Consider the following 20,301-nt stretch of genomic DNA (forward strand, 5'->3'; position numbering starts at 1 on the left):
TGTTTTTACGACTGCTCGAAAAATCTCAATCCCGGAATAATTTCACTTAACTGTCTCGCTTCATTTTCAGCAGGCGCCTGTGGTTCATGCTACACATTCAGCTGAAGCCATCTACGTTCCTGGTAGAGAACAGAGAACGTCTTCCGGGTGGACTTGAATTTCACGGTGGATGTTTAGAAGAGCAATGGCAACCAATCTTTCATTTGTTGCTGAAGCTCTCAGGTACGTCTTTAGGCATCTCAGCGATGAAAAAGAGCGCATTCCCCGTCAGCTGTGCTCACAGGCAGAGTTGCCAGAATCTTTAAAAGATGGTGCAAGTTCGGAAAGAATACCTCTGGGCAATTGGCAGCCGCTTGCATTGCAGACATGTTGGGCGTTTCTCGCTCTTCCATTTCGCAGTTCATACTGCCAACTCGTCCTGCAGTTGCAAAGTTGAGATTACGTTTGAGTACAAAGCTGTAAACTCCTCGGCAATGGGAAGAGTTGCAGCTTCGGGTATATTTAGTGGCAGAAGGGAAGAAAGCATCTTCAAGGTGTGCCGAAGCCTTTTAAACCGCTCATTCAACTGGCTTATTAGGTAGTCCAGAAAAGCCAGAAACACCGAAAGCCGAAAGTGCTTTTCAACGCTAGCCACAGGCACGTTATGACTGTGAAGCTGCCTACCTGTGACCTGTGGCATTCTCATTTCAACATGTGCGGCCTCGGCAGCCTTTACAGAGCAGAGGCGTCGAATATATCATTAAAGCCAGACTCCCGCATCTGGAGCACCGCAGACTCAACGTCGTCGACATGCTCGTACGTCAAGGCGGCGGCCAGGTCCAGTGAGCTAGACTGAAGCAATCTTGAAAGCGCAAGCGTTAACCAGAGTACTTTGGCGGCGATGTGTACACTGACAGTGAAAGTGGAAGTCAAAACACAGGTGAGCAATTGGTGTGCTTTTGTGGATGCGTAACCGGGAGCTCCATCCTGAAGAGTTTCAAGGGCTGAAAGAATTGGATTGAAAAGCCCCACGAACGTTTGCACAGCATCGTGAAGCTCTAGCCAAGGTGTTTCGCATAATAAATGAAGCCGTTGCTTATGTACTCCTGAGAATAGCACACTGATTTTTTTCCTTTAGCAGAGCTGACTTGGTGGCAGATTTCCTAAAAAATGTGCACCCCTCCTGGAATACACCAAATGTGTTACGGATTTCAGGGACGCTACAGGAATGACATATTGCGAGGTTCAACGAGTGGCTGGCACAGTGAACGTATAACGAGGCCGCTTCCTGTTCGCGCCGGCGTAAGTGAAGCAGAAATGAGTTGCATGTACTACTTAAACTGCGTACGCATGCTATATCTATGCTGTGCGGTGAAATGTTCTGTACAATTATGAATTTGTTGACGGAAAGGCAAATGACGGCTTCACTCTCGCACACAGCGAAAGACACAGAGGCCTATGCACTTGCCGCAGGAAATGCAACACTCTCGTTTGAGGGAGCAGGGCGACGAAAGCTTCGAGAAAAAAAAAACCCTTACGCGTTTTTGCGCGTAGTTAGGTGTTATAGAACAAGCTATGTATGTAGGTATAGCCTGGTCACACGTGCATTTTCACGTGTATAGCCGCCCTTGACTTGTGAAACGCACTTCGCCCCGACGAGGATGACGCCATCTACGCTTAACGGAGATTAACAATTAACGATGTCTTCCCCGATCGGGCGGGTCGTCTCAATGATGCGTTTTCGAAGACTGGTCCATTCACTGGCGCCATGAAAGGCTGTTGCTCCAAACGCCCACTGTACCGGTCGTACTTACTGTATTTTACTGCGCTTATTTTACATTTTGTTTAATTTCTTCACAAGCACACGCGCACGTGGGGGGGGGGGGGAGTTCCATGTCTGTGATATACATGTATAGAGTCTGCTCAAACTACCGATATTTATTATCGATCACGTTACGTAGAGGAAAGCTGACGCTTGCCCCCCCCCCCCCTCCTTCGGGTCAGTGAACCCCCCCCTGAAAAGAACTTCTGGCTAAGCCCCTGGCCTGATGCCATCATCATCGAAGACCCGTCCGTACGCGAAAGACGCGCAAGAGGGCTGCAGGCGCTCAAGAGACCATCGAAAGTTACGATCACAAGGGACCGCAACAGACATGCAAGGGACCAGATGCGCAAGCAGCCATCGGTTTCACAACGGACGACCCTTGGTCCACATTCGGGTAAGGATGAATCAGCAGCAGCAGATATTTCGTCGAGCGCCGTGTATTCGAGCACATCGGCGGAACTTGGTCAGCGGCAACACGGAAAAGACGCACGCGACAGCTGAGCAGAGCAGCTGTTCATTGTACCGAATCTACTGCCGTACGTGCACATCTGCAACAGGATAATGGTCGGCGAGAACTGCCACCAGCGCGCTGCGGTCAGTGCCGCCCGCCCGCCACAGAAGCTGGTTGCGCGCTGGACGGCTCCCAAACGACGACACCTCACTCCCTGGACAAGGTGCCTATATATATATATATATATATATATATATATATATATATATATAAAGTCCGAATGAATCATGAGTCCCCCACTACAGCGTGCTTCATAGTCATGTCGTGGTTTTTGCACGTAACGCCTGAGGTTTTTTTGATATTAGTACAATATTTCAAAAAAAGATCTTAGGAAGACATTTAAACCCTAAATTTGCAGTCTATTTACATATCAAAACATTTCACTTTACCGTAACTCCATATTGGTAAACTGAACCACCGCATTTTGCAAAATCCGGAAAGACAGAGTAAATGGGCCTTTTTCGAATTCAGCTATGCGCATGCGTCTACCCTCGCCCCAGCGGCATTCCAAGCTGCGCCGCCATTACCGCAGGGCAGGTGCGCGAAGTGAGTGCATGATCCCTTGCACGATCCGCGGCAATTTGTTGAGCTTCAGGTAGCGAACAATAAATTTCCTCGAGTTCTGGGCAAACATATTGGTTAAAGGAAACACTTCAGCAGTTCGTGGGAGACTACAAGTAGTTTTGTCGACGAAAACGACTCCGTGAACTAACTCTCGAGTGATGGGCTCAGCGTTTGCGACGAGTCTCATGCCGGACAAGATGCTGTACTGTCGATTGCACAAACCAGCGTGGAATGTTTAACGTATTCTACTGGTGTGGCGTGTACGGTCAATTTACAAAAAAAAATACCCCATGTTACCAGTGAGCCATCACGCGATTCTTGCTGAGTGAAGCAAGCCTGCGTGCTGATAGCATCACGACACTGCTGTGAACATTCTAATTGACTTGTTGCTCTGCGACTGATTCGGAATTCTCGGAGATGCATTAATCTACCGGTATGTACATTGCAAGCTTTTTACCATTGGCTGAACAACGCGTTCCCGCATGCAGGCAGAAATGGCTGTACGGTTACGTGGGGCTAAACACAATGAGGAATGTCGCCATACAGCCCATCGGAATGCATCGTGCGAGACCAAAGCAACACACTCGCGGTTTCGCATTACACTCAACTCACAAGTCGTATTTTTTGCAGGCAAACGAAGCTTTACGCACCTGACAAAACAAAATGCTGCGTCCACTAATCTTCTACCTCTATGACTACTGGTATCTATACTGAATCAAATGCATTTTCATAATCAATGAAAGCCACATAGAGAGGTTGATTGTATCCACAGATTTCTCTATTACCTGATCGATGACATGGTATGATCCATCGTAGAATATGCCTTCCTGAAGCCAGCCTGTTCGATCTCTTGGTTGGCTGAAGTCATGTGTTGCCCTGATTTTATTGGAAATTTTTCTTGGTGAATATTTTGTACAATACTGAAAAAAAGCTAATGGGTGTATAATTCTTTAGTTCTTTAACGTCTCCCTTCTTATGGATTAGTATAATTTTGGCGTTGGTAAACTTGAAGTCGTGAGGCATTGTGTATAAAGAGCCGCAAGCTTTTCAAGCATATCTCCTCCATCTTTGATGAAATCGAATGTTATTTCATCTTCTCCAGCAGCTTTTCCCGTGGTCATGTCTTGAAAGGCCCTCCTAACTCCATTGCTATTCGTAGGCTTTGTTTTGACGCGCATCGGCAGCACACTTCCGGCGGCTCGTAACAATGCAAGTTCAAAGTTCGCCCTCATCTGCACCGGCGATCTGCAGAACCCCCGATTGGAGGCGTAAAGGGAGGTGGCACACCAACATGGCTGCACTTCCGGCTTCAAAAAAGTGACGTCAGGGCCTCTCCTGTTTTGTTTCTTTCTCCATGCTTGATAGGGTGCGCGTGCTGAACGTTGCCAGGTTCAGTTTCCAGTCATGTTTCTAGAGATCCTTAGCGCCCTCTGCCGCGTCGCAGGTCTGGCTGCCGCCTTGGTCAGGTGCTCCGCAGCCCCTGGGGGCTGAGGGCCATGGGTTAATTGTAGGGGTCATGTGGGAGGTAGTGGCCGAATACTGCACCATGGAGGCCAATTCCTGTTCTGGTGTGGGAGTCACTTTGTTGAAGCGTAGTGGGCCTTCGTAATTTGGTTGCACCTGGACTAGTATAGCCCCACTAGCTCTCGGCGACTTTTTTTTTTGCCGGTGTCAGGCACCACTCCATGCCTGAAAATGTAGTGGACTGGAGATTCTCTTCATAGTTCTTGGCTTTATAAATATAGTGTGTCAGCAGCTGCTCATAATACTTACATGAGCTATATTATTATATATAGTTTATGCAGGTTAGGAGAAAATAACTTATCACATCGTTGAACATTTTCAGATGTTCAAGGTCCAATAGACAAGTTTTCAATGAGTAAGTGAAATTTGTATATTTTTATGCCCAATAAGTGTGGAAAATGTTCTAACGCACCCAAATTCAAATTCAGGGACACCACTCTATGATGCATTTGTCTGCTATACATCGGAAGATTGGCCCTTTGTTGAGGTGCTAGTCGACAAACTGGAATCTTTGGGTCTACGTCTGTTCTTGCCCAAGAGAGATCTAAAAGCCGGCGTCCTTCAATACTCTACATTTTATAAACTCATGGAGAAATGGTAAATTTTCCTGGCTGTAAGCATCAGTTTCTTTTTTGTGTACATCTATGAAAACAGTGCAGTTGACTTGAACCAATTCAAGCAGACAAGCGACGCAATTTAAGTCGACTCTTTCAGACACACAACAAAAGCTGTGATCAGAGGTCAAGGTGGTCAAAAGGTGGTAAAGGAGCATAGGGGACTAGGCAAATTTTATCAGTCTATGCTGCAGTTGCATATGCATTTGTGCTTAATTAATATGACTTGCAAAACCTACTACAGCCGGACCCGGATGTATCGAACCCACATACAACGAATTATTGTGCATATTGAAGAGCGGTAAAATCCCCTTCAAAATTTCTATATAAAATTTTTATTTTATATGTCGAATTACCTATCTGCCGAACTTTTTTGTCATCCCCTTCAGATTCGATATATCCCGGTTCCACTGTATATGGCTACACTAATGCAAGAGTCTGAGGCGAACTACTTGCACATATTTGAGTAGGGCAACTCAGATAATTGCTAAAATGGTTTAGGCTAAAGCAGCACGTGGCATTTAATATCTGATGCTAATTCAGGTCGCGTTGCAGTTTATCTATTTAGCACTGTTTAGGGGCAGTGTGGCTGAAATTGAGGCATTGTTAACGATTAGCTCTAAGTTCTATGCTGGGTGTTTAGGGAAGATTTGGAGTGATTGTTAAACAAAGTACAGCAGGCGCGGATCCAATTTTTAGGTCGCTTGTCATTCTTTGTGGCAGACACCAAGATTTTAGTGATACATAATTAGTATAGGACGATATGTTTAATAAATTTACTAATTATTATTTTATAACATAACAGAATATTTTGCAACTGCAAAATTGCCGCTAGCCAGTACATAAGGTGTACCCATGTGCTTGTAATCTTGCGCCTTACTCCAGTTCTGAAAAATATGAATACTCAAAATGCGCCGCAAAATACTTTAATGTCTGAGCTAATATTTCTGTGTGCTACAAAAAATGTAGTTCAGGCAAACATTAATTATAACTACATTTTGCCACTTATTTTGAGGATGTACGTATTTCTCGAAATTATGGTAGCCTAAGCGTTTCTAATAAATCGATATAGTTTACATCCTGGCTCGCTTCATTATTGCACTATCAACATCCCTCTAAAGTTAGTAACTGAAAAAGGAGTATTAAAAAATGTTTGGCAATTATACCATGGATTAGGAATTATCAGAGAGATCCTAAGGTCTACTTTTGTGAATATCTTGTCAGCCGCTCTCATGGGGACACTATTAGCTGGCAACGCTCTCAAGTTGGGAAGAAATAAACCTTCAGTTGTAATTCAGCACTTGTGTCTGTGTGATTTAGTGTTCATCCATATCTTAGCAAGTGCGCTGCCTTTAGAATGATAATATGACTCATATATAGAGTCTTTCGTTTTTCAGTCTTCTGTTTTTTGTTGCGACAGCAATTATATGGGCACTCCAAGTGAATTCTAACCGTCGCTGGGAGGTTCCGTATATATTTAGGTATATGTATACTACGGCATGCTATATGACAGTGCTACACAATTTTATCACTAAAGTTGCTCATACCAGGTCATACACTCTTGACAAAATTATTCCTCATGATTTTGAGAATGGCAGCCCACAAACGTCACGAAAACAAACCTACAGCGCACGCCTTTTATTTTAAGTACTTCCGAGACTTAAATATTCACTTAACGTAGAAACATTAACACCGCTCAAACCTGCAGATGACGCCATTTTATTGGCGCGGCTGTGCACTACATCCGCGATCGGCTCAGGAAAGGGGTTCAGGAAAGCCGCTAAGAAAGATGTTCGCTTTCAGTGGCGTAGCCAAGGGGGGGGGGGGGTTCAAACCCCCCCCCCCCGAAATTTTTTGCACCTCCCCCCCCCCCCCCCCACTAACCCACCCTTTGCTCTCGTCGCTTCGCGCTGACATATTTCAAGAAACCGGTGCTACTTTCACACTTTCATTCCTGGGCGCTTCCGTTTGGGTTGGTAATTTACAGCGAATCATGTCTGCATATGGAAAAAACTGTCACGGTCTTTGTCAAGGCCTTGACACTCTGTGAGGTTTTGGGCGCGAATGTGGCGGCCGCATTCTGAAACAACAAATGCGGCAGCCGCATTTTAGATGAAGGCGAAAATGCTCGAGGCCCGTTTACTTAGATTTAGGTGCACGTTAAAGTCACCAGGTGGTCGAAATTTTCGGTATACATTTCCGCCGCTTCCCTTCAGGTGCCGGTTAGGCCGCGCTCGCGTAGGAACTTGGTCTCGAAGCTGGCGGAAGCGGCAAAATCTTGCAAAAATCCGCCCGCCTAGGCGGCAAAACAGGCAGAAAAACAGGCGGCGAGCCAAATTGGTCTCGGACCGATGTTTTCGCCATGGCGAAGCAGAAACGTGGCGGAAAGTCGTTCTGCTCGACCGGAAGCTACACTAGCATGTAAACTTCCGGTCGTAACATTGAACATGGCACCAAAAGTGTAGGCTGCAATGCTGATCGACGCGATCAAGAACCACCCCTTGCTCTACGACAAGAGAAGTACTAAAACGTACTGTCAGCAATACTCGCGATAGTATTCAACTTCGCGCGACCGGAGGCGCGGCAACGAAGCCAACGGAGACGCGTGACCCAACTTCTCGCGCTTTTGCAAAGCCAGGCGAACCCACCACCGCCGTTTCCGAGGTTTTCTTGTCTTCCGTTTATTCATTGTCCATTTCTAGAAGACAAGTAGGTAGAAGTATAAAAGCCATTTCTTCTTCCACTTCCATGACAGACAATAGTTAGGCAGATTCCTCGTTGGCGCTCCATAATTCTCGCACGTGCACAGTATGTTGCAGAAGTCACGGGGTGCTTTTCTCGTCGCGACGATAGATTGGGAGCGTAGGTCTCACGTAGGACGCGCAGGCTTCGGCGAGCCTCAACACAAAGGGCCAGCCCGGGTTTTAGCTTTGATGTTCCCGTTGCCACTTTCGTGTCCTGGAGGCGCCGAAAATAATACGAAATGATGAAATGTTATTACAACTTGTAAATAAAAGCTATTAAAGAAATATAATCACGCCTAGGCAGCAACCTGTGACACAGCGCTACCACGCCCATGTGAGGAGAATTACAGAACGCCAACGAGGAATTTACCGAAGGTCGCAGATGACACGCGAAATTGCGCAAGATGATCACTTTTGATGACGGGTGGGTCAGTGAATGAACATACCGCTCCAAATAATGCGATAATGAGCGCCACCACGCCGACAAACGTACGCAGACTAGATGGATGTGGACGAAAGCGGCAGCGGCGGCCGCGGTGGTAGCAAAACAAATGTGAACAACTTGGGCAGGCGTGGAAAAGAATTTCCGGCCGCTTTGGCCTTTCCGCCCGCTTTGGCCTCTCCACCCGCGCGCTTGCCGCTTCCCAAGTGTGAACGTAGCCATGGTCTGCAGCGCAAAACGTCTTTCGTTTGCGATTGCGCCCCTACGGAAGGCTGGTAGTTACTGTTGTGTTGCTGAATCTCAAACCAGCAATTACGAAAGGCTGGTAGTTGCTGTTGTGTTGTGGAATCCCAAACCAGCAATGTACACACCAAAGAGTTGATGCCAGCAGTGAAATTCCACCGACTCGCAACAGAATGCACGAAACAGACAGCCGACAAGCATGGATTACATGTGCGCAGTACAGCGTAAGTAAACTCTTGTTGCAGGCGCTGACAGTTCTCGTCGGAGTTCACGCGTCCTGAGAAATTGATTATGTGCACTATGCACTGAACAAGACCGGAGTTCATTCCTGCATCACTAGTACACCAATCAGTCGAGATTCTGTGAGGTACAAGGCCGCTTCCTGTTTGCACCGGCCTAAGTGAAGCAGAAATGACTCGCACGCACTACTTAAAATGCGTACACATGCCATAACTATGCAGTGCGGTGAAATATTCTGTATATACAATTCTGAATCTGTTGACGTAAAGGCGAATGACGGCTGCACGCTCGCACACAGCGGAAGACACAGCGGCCCATGCACTTGCCGCAGGAAATGCAAGGCGACGAAAGCTTCGTAAAAAAAAAGCATTACTCGTTTTTGCGCGTATTTCAGTTTTCTAGCGCAAAGACGCAGCGAACAAGCTATTGCTATGGGAGTAGGTATATAGCCTGCATGGTCACACGTGCATTTTCACGTGTATAGCCGTCCTTGACTTGTGAAACGCACTTCGCCCCGACGAGGACGACGCCATCTACGCTTAACGGAGATTAACAATTAATGATGTCTTCTCCGATCGGGCGGGTCGTCTCAATGATGCGTTTTCGAAGACTGGTCCATTCAATGGCGCGATGAGAGACGGTTGCTCCAAAAGCCCACTGTACCTGTCGTACTTACTGTATTTTACTGAGCTTACATTACTTTTCACTTAATTTCTTCACAAGCACACACTAGAGCACTGCACGGGCCGATTTTTTCAGCCCGGGCCCGGCCCGGGCCCGTTATTACGTTGGGTGGCCCGCCCGAGCCCGATCAAAACTTTTATGGCGAGACCCGGGCCCGGCCCGGGCCCGGAAATAATCTACGTTACCCGCCCGGCCCGGCCCGCCACCCCTTTACCTTAGGCCCGAGCCCGGCCCGAGCCCGGCCCGAGCCCGGCCCGAGCCCGACTCTAAACCGGCCCGAACCCGGCCCGAGACCGAAAAATAATGTTTTTCAGAGTTGAGTCGCCCGAGAATAACTCACTGCACGTTACATGCACACCACCAGAAAGCCCGAGCCCGGCCCGGGCCCGGGTCAAAAAGCACACGCCGTGCCCGAGCCCAGCCCGAGCCCGTGAAAAAACAGTTCTACGCGGCCCGGCCCGGCCCACGGGCCCGGGCTTTCGGGTAAGCCCGAGCCCGTGCAGTGCTCTAGCACACACACACGCGAGGGGGGAGGGGGGGGGGTCCCATGTCTTTGATATACATACATAGAGGGTGCTTAAACTACCGATATTTATTATCGATCACGTCACGTAGAGGAAAGCAGACGCTTGCCCCCCCCCCCCCCCCCCCCCGGTCGGGCCGATGAACCCCCTCCGAAAAAAATTTCTGGCTACGCCCCTGTTCGCTTTGATTAATAAACATTAATTGAGTTGTCCAATGGCAAGATTCTAAGAGGACCCCTAGCACAACAGCTCATTTTACTTAGTCAGCTTATGTTTACTTCAATTCATACTGCCACTACAGCTACAAATCATACACTTCGTGTAATATTCCGACACGTTGCAATCGCATTTATTGCTTCGCCCCTGTGGTGAAACTGTGATTTTTCTTTAATTTGGGGGTTATAAATTGGGCGCTATTATTTAAGAGAAAACCAGGAAGAAGTCTGGGTTTTGGCTGCCTGGCAGCCCGAAGTTCGGAATTTTTCTTGTAACATTTACGACCAGTTAACAAACCCAGTGGTCTCTTTTGAACCCAAGCATACTTCAACAAGCGAAATCACTGGCAGGAATGTGTAATGACAAAGAGAGCTGCTCGCAAGTAACTAGACAAACTCATTTGAGTAAATGCCCTCTCAACGGCACACCTACCGTTCACAGTGAAATGCAGAGCAACGTCATTGCAGGGTTCGCTCCATAGCGCATCACCACAATTTACAGGTATGCTACGCGTATATGTGGCAAATTCAATGCGATGGCCCATTGTCGTATTCATGTAGACGTGATTACCAAAAAGCCCAACCAGCTTTTGTTCAGTTAAGGCCAGTTGCCACTGAGTATATTAAGTATGCCAATTTTCGCTCGAATGTTTTGCAAAAAGGAATCATATTCATATATGAATAATATTAATGATATATGCCTTGACCATGCACTTGCTCACACAAGGTGGGCAGCGTTCATCAGTTTCCTAACACCTACATTATTTAGTGTCTTTTACGAAAGAACAAACTTCGTGAATAATGGGTTTAACCTGATTTTGATAAAATTTGTTTGGGGTGCAAAAATAAGGAATTATCGGTTTTACCTGAAAACGGAGGGCCCTACTCATTTACCGTGCTTTGGGAGCACACTAAAGAGCCCCAGATGGTTGAAATCATTTGGAGCGCTCCACTACTGCACTATGGCATCCTTGATAGCCCACTGTGCAGCTCTTGAACATTAGACTTGCCAATTTAATGCCTTCAGGTTTTCTTTGAAACACCCAGTATGGCCTTTCCAGCATTGATGGAATTCAGTGGGTGTTTCTTAGTCATGGAAATAATGACACGTGCAGTGCTCATGGAATGAAATGCAATGGATACACTTTAGGTACAAAACACCATATATGCAATTACTAGAGAGTACCATGTCCCGTTGCTCCAAATCTCGTCGCTAAAGGTGATGCGGGCTCAAATCTAAGTAAGTGTACGAGCCAAAATTACACTGATGTCACAAGAACTGCAGACGGTGAAAACAGAAGCATGTGCTTTAGTTAACACTAAATTGGCGCGTTTCCTTCTGCGAGCGATGCACACGTAAAAATGTGTAATTTTTAGCGTTCATGCAAATGATTAAAATTTGATGAAAAACTGCGATTGCTAGAGGGAGAATACTACTTTCTGCATGAGTAACGAAGCTACTTCACACGATCTTGTGCAGCATTAGTAGCAGTAGTTCGGGCTTAATTTTAGCTTTTCTTTCTCTCTCTCTCTCTCTCTGTGGTTTTATCATTCCAGATGCAAGAAAACAATCATTGTGTTTTCACCCGACTTCCTCCAGTCACAAGAGTGCCGTGTGCAGCAAAGATTCATCGAAAGCATAAACATTGGTGAGTTTTTGGACACCAGGGGCCAGGTTTTCTATGTGTGCAAATGCAACGTACTTATCATATTTTAATATGCGCAAGTCAGCGCTGCGTTGAAAGCGGCGCACACTGCTGAACACTGCAACAAATCGGCATATCTATATGAGGCTTGTAGCTCTCTACCTTTGATATGTTTGTCACTTACTGGATAATGGAATACAATGGAGCATCAAAACAACGCCTGTACAACACTGTGGTAGTAAAGGGCCGGTACCTTAAGTTCACAGTAATTCAAACTCTGATAGAGCACAGTTCTGATTATATTTAATAGAAATCTCAGAAGCTTTGGTTGGCCCAATATTTACTGTATAGAAGACTTTCTGATGCAAGTTAGCGACAGATTGTGGTTACTTCAGACATTTTAGTGGCTTAGTGCAGAGGAATGTGACCCATAGCTCATTGGAGCATGTTGATAAGACATGAGCGGTTGACATGAACGTTAACTAGATTGAATGTTCAAGCTGTTGTATATGGTGGTGTGCTATACTACACTCATCTGCCATGAATGCAACCGTGTGTTGCGTATACGTTCACAAAACTGGTCTATGTTTTGCTTGAATTCATTGCCTATTGGCTTTATATGGTCGTGATTAACCAAAATCGAGCCGCACTGTTTCCCTTCTTAAAAAATTATGGGGTTTTACGTGCCAAAACCAGTTCTGATTATGAGGCACGCCGTAGTGGGGGACTCCGGAAATTTGGACCACCTGGGGTTCTTTAACGTGCACCTAAATCTAAGTACACGGGTGTTTTCGCATTTCGCCCCCATCGAAATGCGGCCGCCGTGGCCGGGATTCAATCCCGCGACCTCGTGCTCAGCAGCCCAACACCATAGCCACTGAGCAACCGCGGCGGGTACTGTTTCCCTTCTTCTCAGTCTTTTTCTATGTTGTTTTCAACTTGGCCAGGTTTGTACATCTGCTTGTGTGATAAATCTGTGCCTGGATAAAATTTTTTTTTATTGGACCATGTTATTATTGATCTTTTTCGCTTTCTGATAATAAAAGTAATCTGCTGACTCTGCGAAAGTATACTTAATACAAATAAGTTGTCGCTGCATGTTGTACTGTAAGCTGTATACATTTTATTGCAGTGCTATACAAGTAGAGCCGCACAGGCATAGTATCCCCACTTTTGCTGATTACCCCATTTCCTTCATAGTGTTCCTGTAAAAGGGCCATTATCCCATGTGGAGCCATTACCCTGTGTGGTTTTGGCTCTTACGTTTTCTCAGCAGCATTTTTTTTTACAGTCCCAAGAAAAACCTGTCGATGGGGCATTGTCACAACAATCCAAACAGCAAGTGGGAATAGGTTAATGATTAACATAAATAAAGGTAGCACGAAGGTAGCATGTGCAGTTGGCATCAAAAGTTTATGGTCCATGGGATCTGAGGAAACGCTGAATTTCCAAGCAGTTTGTGATCGTTGCCAGTTAAACTGTACAATGTGTAAAGGCGTTTATTGCACGCAAGCGTTAGAGCCGACCGTTGGATCAGCTCAGGGAACTGCGGGCGCGAGCGGCGTAGTCCGAGCGATGCGCTAGCTGAAGAGCTTGACCCACTAGACAGCTCTGGTAAGGATGCCCCACTGCATCGTCCCTCTTCTTCACTACAATTACCCCGGGGACGAAAAAGGGAGCCGTCCGGTGACCTAACAGTTCGTCACTATTAGTGGATCGTAATACGGCTTGAGGCGCTCGATGTTGACAATGTCGCGTCCACGACGGCGCATGTCCGAAGAAGGTTCAACGGGCTCAATCACATAGTTGACGGGTGATGCACGCTCGACGATGCGGTAGGGACCTTCATACTTGGGCATTAACTTGGAAGACAGACCAGGTGCAGCGGAAGGAACTGAGAGCCATACAAGCGCTCCAGGAAGAAAGGTGGGCGCAGAGGTGGTGTCACCGCGAGTGTTCTTCTGGCGCTCTTGGTCAATGGAGGTAAAGGCCCGGGCGAGGTCGCGCACTCTTCGGCATGTCTCACGGTATCAGAAATGGGCGCACATTCAGATGCGTCGGGCCGGTATGGTAGCATTGTGCCGATGGGGTGCGATGGGTGCCGGCCGTACAATAAGAAATATGGCGAAAACCCAGTAGTGCTCTGCGTAGCGGTATTGTACGCGTAGGTGACGAAGGGCAGAATGGCGTCCCAGTTCGTGTGGTCGGAGGAGACGTACATTGAGAGCATGTCGCCGAGCGTACGGTTGAATCGTTGCGTGAGTCCATTAGTTTGAGGATGGTAAGCCGTTGTTGTGCGATGAACAACGTGGCACTCTTTGAGAACAGCTTCAACTACTTCGGAGAAGAAGACACGTCCGCGGTCACTGAGCAGCTCCTGGGGTGGCCCATGACGTAGGATGAATCGACGAAGCAGGAAGAAGGCAACATCGCGCGCAGTAGCTGCCGGAAGCGCCGCAGTTTCAGCGTATCGCGTAAGGTAGTCAACTGCCACAATGGCCCAGCGGTTTCCAGCCGATGTCATGGGAAGGGGCACGTACAAATCGATACCGACGCGCCCAAAGGGCCGGGTGGGGCAAGGTAAAGGCTGCAGCCCAGCTGGCGAGGGGCGGGGTGAAGATTTCCGGCGCTGGCAATCGGGACAAGACGGTACGAACTTTTGAACGTAGCTGTACATCCCTCGCCAGTAGTACCGCTGTTGAAGGCGCTGGTAAGTCTTGAAAACGCCAGAGTGGGCACACTGGGGATCTGCGTGGAAAGCTGCGCATATTTCGGAACGCAGGCTGCGAGGCACTACTAACAACCACTGGCGGCCGTCGGAGCTGTAATTGCGCCGGTGAAGCAGGTCGTCGCGAATGGCGAAATGGTGAACTTGACGGCGCAACGCGCGGTTAGGTGACCTGGTCGATGGATCAGAGAGCCAGCCTATAATCGACGCAATCCAGGGGTCCTTGCGCTGCTCGGAAGCGATGGTGCGAAGGTCGATGGAAGACACAGTCAACCGAGATATATTGTTGTCAGCCAAGGGAGAGCGCGAGACGGAATCGGCGTCCGAGTGGTCTCGTCCGCTGCGGTAGAGTACGCGGATGTCGTAGTCTTGCAGGCGAAGTGCCCAACGTGCAAGACGGCCGGATGGATCTTTCAATGACGCCAGCCAACATAGTGCGTGGTGGTCCGTGATGACATCAAATGGGCGACCATACAAATATGGCCGGAACTTAGTAAGAGCCCAGATGATCGCGAGACATTCCTTTTCTGTCACGGTGTAATTATTCTCGGCTTTCGTAAGCATTCGGCTGGCATAAGCAACGACATACTCAGGGAACCCTTGCTTGCGTTGCGCGAGGACAGCGCCAAGGCCAACACACCGCTGGCATCTGTGCGGACCTCTGTAGGGGCTGTCGGGTCGTAGTGGAGCAAAATTGGGGGGGGGGGGGGGGGGGGAGTCAGCAAACGACGAAGACTCGTGAACGCCTCATCGCACTCTGATGACCACGAGGTGAGGAGCCCGTTGCCCCCTAGGAGCTTCGTCAGGGGCGATACGATGGCGGCGAAATTCCGAATGAAGCGTCTGAAGTACGAGCACAGACCGATGAAACTGCGCAATTCTTTGATGGACGTTGGCTTGGGGAATTCGGCAACGGCGCGAAGTTTGTCGGGGTCGGGGAGAATTCCGTCTTTGGATACGACATAGCCAAGTATTGTCAGTTGCCGTGCAGCAAATCGGCACTTCTTTATGTTTAATTGTAGGCCGGCGTTCGATAAACAGGTCAAAACACGCCGGAGGCGTTCGAGGTGCGTGGTGAAGTCGGGCGCGAAAACTACAATGTCGTCAAGATAACACAAACATGTGTGCCACTTTAAGCCTCGCAGAACTGTGTCCATCATGCGCTCGAATGTCGCGGGCGCATTACAGAGTCCAAAAGGCATAACGTTAAACTCATACAAGTCGTCGGGCGTGATAAAGGCTGTTTTCGGCCGATCGACTTCTTCCATGGGCACTTGCCAATACCCGGAGCGCAAATCCAGAGATGAAAAGAACTCGGCTCCTTGCAGGCAGTCAATTGTGTCGTCTATGCGTGGCAGGGGATAGACGTCCTTGCGAGTGATCTTGTTGAGCCGGCGATAATCGACGCAAAACCTTACGGAGCCGTCCTTCTTTGTAACAAGGACGACAGGAGAAGCCCATGGACTTTTCGAGGGTCGAATTACTTCGCGCCGAAGCATGTCGTCGACTTGCTCGTTAATCACTTGACGCTCGCTGGCAGAAACGCGATACGGGCGTTGTCGCAATGGTGGTTGAGAGCCAGTGTCGATGGGGTGCGTTGCAGTTGAAGTCCGACCCAAGGAAGTTTGCCCCACGTCGAAAGACGAACGAAATTCATCCAGGAGGGACAGCAGCTGGGAACGCTGGGCCGCTGTAAGGGTCCCAGCGATGGAGGAACCAAATACATCTCCGGGCAATGTGTCAGCAGTAGAAACAGCACTGAGCGTAGGGTAGGTTGCGCAATTCGGGTAGTCGGGCACGTCGATAACTTGCACGTCGTCGATGGCTTCCACGGTACCAACACCTTCTCCTCGGAGCAGCATGACAGGGTATGGGCACAGGTTGCAAACGAAAATTGTGTTAGTACCCTTGATGATGTCCACGGTCGCAAAAGGTAGCAACAGGCCCTTCCTTGCGAGGAAACGGCCAGACGGCGAAAGTAATGCAATGGCGTCTGAGAGGCCACTGCAGCGCATGGACACGATCATTGAGGCGTTGGGAGCAACCTGAGTGTCGGCGTCGACGATTAGTTTCCTGGAAAGAGACGGAGCGTCAGTGGGCGTCAAATATAGCAGTGGCGATAGTTCTATTTCGGCCCGTGCGCAATCAATAACAGCATTGTGGCGCGAGAGAAAATCCCAGCCGATGATGACATCGTGAGAACAGGAGGAAATGAGGAAGAATTCTATAGCGTATACAGCGTCCTGAATTTCTACACGAGCTGTGCAAGACGCCAAGGGTCGAATGTGCTGAGCACTGGCTGTTCGAAGGGATAGTCCGGACAGGGGTGTCGTGACTTTCCGAAGAAAGCGGCAAAGTTTAGCGTCCATAACACATACGGCTGCTCCTGTGTCCACGAGTGCAGACGCGCGGACACCGTCGACAAACACGTCTATCACATTGGATGGGCTGCAATGAGGACTTGTGCAGTTCGACGTTGTCGCAGCCCTTGCCTCTTGGACTGCGACTGTTAGTTTTCCTCATCCCGAGGGCCGGCACGAGGCCGCATCGGCGATAGCGAGCGCCGGCGCGGAGATGGGGAACGGCGGGTGTTCAGCGGCGGGCGGTATGTTGGTGACACACCGTAAGGTGGGTCGTAATATGGACGGGGCGAACGGTTGGTCATGGATGATGCGACGCTGGGTGGCTGCAGACGATTACAGAAACGGGCCACGTGACCGGCGTAGCCGCAGGCAAAGCATATAGGCCGGTTGTCAGATGTACGCCACCGGTTCGCTGTGGCTGGTCCCGTCCACGTCGGAGCACGCCCTGTATGGAGCGGCTGGTGATAGGGCTGCACTGGAGGCCTAGCCACGCCATCGGCATAAGTAAGGGGCACATGAGCAGAGAGTGGGCGGGGCCTCGCGATGACTTCAGCGTAGCTGAGCGGTGCTGGCGCCCGAGCCTGTTGCGGTGGTGCCACGACCTCGGTGTAGCTCAGTGGCACAGACGCAGGAATACGGTGGCGTTGGTCTGACAAGACCTCGGCGATTTCTTGCTCGATGGCGCGGCGGAGCTGTGGCGAAGCGGGCTGTGGCACATGCGACGGTTGAGCAAAGGGTACCAATGAGAGTTGGCGTGCTACTTCCTCCCGAATAAATGCTTTCACTTCCGCAAGCAGTGCGGTCTGGTCGAAGGTGGTATAGCCAGACCAGCGATGTGTTCGTCGCGTGATGAAGACCGACGAGTCAACGACCGCTGCCTGCGTAGCTCCTCGTAACTTTGGCATAACGTAACGATCTCTGTTATGGATTGTGGGTTCTTGGCGAGCAGCATATTGAAAGCGGCGTCCTCGATTCCTTTCAGGACGTTTCTGATTCTGTCTGATTCCGACATCGTCGCGTCCACGCGCTTACACAAGTCCAGGATATCTTCGATGTAGCTAGTGAAGGGCTCTCCCGGCTGTTGGGCTCGTTCTCGCAAGCGGGATTCTGCTCGCACCTTGCGCGCAGCAGGACGACCAAACACAGCTACCAATGAGGTCCTGAACGCGGACCATGTAGGAATTTCCGTCTCGTGGTTGTTGTACCAGAGGCTTGCCACGCCGGCGAGGTAAAAGAGTACGTTGCTTAGTTTCGCGGTATCGTCCCATTTATTGACGACGCTTACTCGCTCGTACGTGGACAGCCAGTCCTCCACGTCGTGGTCGTCTGTGCCGCTGAAAACAGGAGGATCCTTGTGGCGAGGTAGACCAGAGCACACAATGGAGCGTGCAGGAGGCGTTTGCTGGGACGTCGGCTGAGATGCGTCCTGAGACATGGTTGAAGAGAGGGTACGGGATCGAAGCTCCAGGATTGTTCGAGCGTAGCACTCTCCACCACTTGTAAAGGCGTTTATTGCACGCAAGCGTTAGAGCCGACCGTTGGATCAGCTCAGGGAACTGCGGGCGCGAGCGGCGTAGTCCGAGCGATGCGCTAGCTGGAGAGCTTGACCCACTAGACATAGACAGCTCTGTTAAGGATGCCCCACTGCATCGTCCCTCTTCTTCACTACAAATGTGATGCTGGTTGTACTATTGCTAGTACAGGCAAGAAACTGTACGACGTGATGCTGGTTGTAATATTGCTAGTACAGGCAAGAACTCGAAATGTCAGCCTACGTGACCATGCTGCGGAAATATTCAGCTTTTCTTCAGGTGCTGTGGTTCGTGAACTTTGGTGCAAACTGTCCTAGACTGACAGTAATTTTGGTGGTATTGCATTTTCTCTCGGCAGAGCAAGCGCTGCAAGCGCACCAGAAGCTGATACCAGTCATCATCAAGCAGTGTGCGTTGGATGGCACAATCGGAATGATCTCCAAGATCAACCTCTGCGATCACACTTCTAAGCTATCCGAGTGGAGCTGGAAGTAACTGAGTCAGTTCGGTGCCAGGGAAACTCGCTCTTCGTCAGTGCACCACACTCTTGCATCTTGCCAGCTGCTCCATCATCGCTCGCAATCCCTGCTTCTCTCGTCGTGAGCACCGTGCCCGCACCCAGGAAGCTGGCGACAGCTGTGCACACGAGAACACACACGAAAGACATGCAGGACGTCATACCTGCAACAAGTTCAACGAAAAGCAAGCCTGGGTGGCTAAGATTCTTTGGCAGTGAAAAGGCAAGCAGTGTGTCAAGTGATTCGAACGGGTTCCAGAGCGTGGCTTCACTAGAGTGACTTAGCGGTGATGTCGCTACGATTTGCCAATGGGTGTGTGGGGGCAATGAGCAGGACGAGAAAGATGAACTGATCATTTATGCCGCAAGACTGTGTCGCATACAGCTGCCTTGGTGTGGCGGAGTGGCTGGTGTGTTTTTCAGTTTTTCTTGCCTCGTGTCCACCCTGGAATAAAATGTGGCGGTGGTTACCTCACTGCCAACCTCAACAGATGTGGTAGATCAGTTGACCAATCTACCCAGCACTAAAGCAATAATAAATTAATTTACCGTATTTGCACTATTCTAACGTGCCATCGATTGTAACGCGCAGTTATATTACTGCACAAATATGAAGAAAATTTCGTCGGCCCTTCCACTCCGTGAAAATGGTTAATCAGCGAAGCTGAAACGTGCAGCCCCGGTAATTATCACTGGGTTAATCCCGCGGGTTCGTTAAACTATTTCTCAATTGTGAGGTTACGCACACATTCGTCTGCGACAGAGAGAACGTCATCTCTGACGGTATGGCCTCAGTCCGACGTTGTCGCTTGCGTTCGTTGTCTTAAGTTTGCTCGGCGGCGTGGTTATAGTAGCATTCAAGGAGGATTTTTCTAATCCTCCTTAGTAGCATTCAACCTCCATTGCTGCTTGCGATTCTTCTAAATTAAATTGCTTCAAAATTAAATCTGTCCGTTACGTGAAAATGAATGGCTCATAGCCCCTTAAGCAATGGGCTTCTTCGATTTTTCACTTCTGGCTATCCGCGGGCTGCCAGAGCCAGCCAGAGCGCCTTCGTTTTTATCGGGTTGCTCCGCCCACCGCGTGACGCACTTCCGCCGCGGGTTCGTTTTACTCGGGCTGGGCGGTTCTGGCTACCCGCGGGCTGCCAGAACCGGCCAGGACGATTTTGTTCTGGCTGCTCTCTGGAAGTTCTCTGGCTAGCAGACGACAAAAAGAGGCGATTAGCGCTCGCCGCCATCTTTGAGGGGACTCGACGGATTGCAGCGCGCATGGCAGCGCGGGCGCTTGAGGACTTTTACTACTTTTACCTCGCTCAGCCAACTGGCTTGCGTCGAACGCTAGCGCGCGCGGCCCCGGCTGTTGTGGTTTTGCACTTCGTCTCGCGTACTCGTCGGCGCGGTGCG

General features: G+C 49.3%; 1 pseudogene; it reads left to right on the forward strand.

The window, feature by feature from the left end:
* The first annotated feature begins 184 nt into the window (after positions 1–184).
* Positions 185–19,190, forward strand: LOC119440442 (myeloid differentiation primary response protein MyD88-like; annotated as a pseudogene).
* The last annotated feature ends 1,111 nt before the right edge of the window (positions 19,191–20,301 follow it).

Source organism: Dermacentor silvarum, chromosome 2, assembly GCF_013339745.2.
Source record: "Dermacentor silvarum isolate Dsil-2018 chromosome 2, BIME_Dsil_1.4, whole genome shotgun sequence".
Taxonomy (NCBI): domain Eukaryota; kingdom Metazoa; phylum Arthropoda; class Arachnida; order Ixodida; family Ixodidae; genus Dermacentor; species Dermacentor silvarum.